Source organism: Globicephala melas, chromosome 4 (assembly GCF_963455315.2).
Source record: "Globicephala melas chromosome 4, mGloMel1.2, whole genome shotgun sequence".
Lineage (NCBI taxonomy): Eukaryota > Metazoa > Chordata > Mammalia > Artiodactyla > Delphinidae > Globicephala > Globicephala melas.
Genome location: NC_083317.1, coordinates 80854352 through 80855626, shown reverse-complemented (window position 1 = coordinate 80855626; position 1275 = coordinate 80854352).

The window sequence follows — 1275 nt, the reverse complement described above, 5'->3', positions numbered from 1 at the left end:
GGAAAAAAGATGAGAACTACATCTAGCATCCACTCGAAGAAATTCTCTCATCCTAAGTCTCTGTTACAATTAGTTCTCATTCAGTTGTATTATCTCTTACCTATTCTGCCATGTGTGTACATATGTATATAATATATATTGAAAGATACAAGAAAACTGCATCTTTATCCCCTGGGCACATCCCAAGAGCTGGAATTCACCAATGTGCATCAATCTTTTCCAAACAATAATGCAAAGGAAATAAGGTCTGTCTCTCTGAGTCTTTGTATGTGAAGCTCCAAGAGCAACCTGGGAGGGAGACAGTCCCTGAGAGTCCTTCCATGAGAAGGAGGATGCCCATCTGACACAATTGGAGACTGAGGGTGCAGACTGAAGGAGATCTTGGCAGACATGATGAGTTGAGAATAGAGCATACTTCTGGAGGGTGGCCTGAATAATAACTGTTAATATTTACTGAACATTTACTCTGTTCCAGGCACTATACTAAGCATTTTACACACATAACTCACTTAACCTTCATATCAACACTTACTGTCATCTCATGTTACAGATGGGGAAACTGAGGCAAAGAGACATTGTTCAAACATACCAAAGGTTTCAGAGCTAGGTGTTGTCAGAGCTGGGTGTCAAACCCAGGAAGTCTCTGAAGTCCAGATTCTTAACCAATATGCTTATTACCTGACCCAGCTTAGGCTGATAGTGTCCAGGAAATTTGTGCTACATCTTAGAACAGAGGTCAAGGAGGATAATCTTTGCTCTTTCCAGTTTTACTAGGAGCTTCTGCACTTGGGACTGTGCCTGTCAACAGCCTCTCAACAGAGGAATGGCCGCCCATTGATCAATGTGCCAGGGAAGGTTCCACATCAGTCACGACCCAAGAGACGGTGCCTGGACAGCCAGGCACCATGATGGTGGCTCCACTGGGAATGCAGCCTTGATCATTCCACTAGGACCTAACCAAATTGGTGCCTTTACGTGGAGACAAACCTTAGTCCAGGCACCTCAAGAGAGACCATTGCTTCCTATCTTGGTGCAGGAAAGAGCAGAAGCTTGGAGGATGGACAATTCTGGATTGAATCCCTAGCTCCTCAGCTCGCACAGTGGTATGTAATCTCTTACAGCCTCAGCTCCTCAGTGTGTGACGTGGCATGATTACAAAGGCTAAGGTGAAACATGCAATAAAGCAGGTGCCTGGCAAATAGATCTTCAAAACACATTAGCTGGCTTCCTCTTGCTCCTCTCAACTTGTTCAAACAAGTGCATGTAAATATTGTG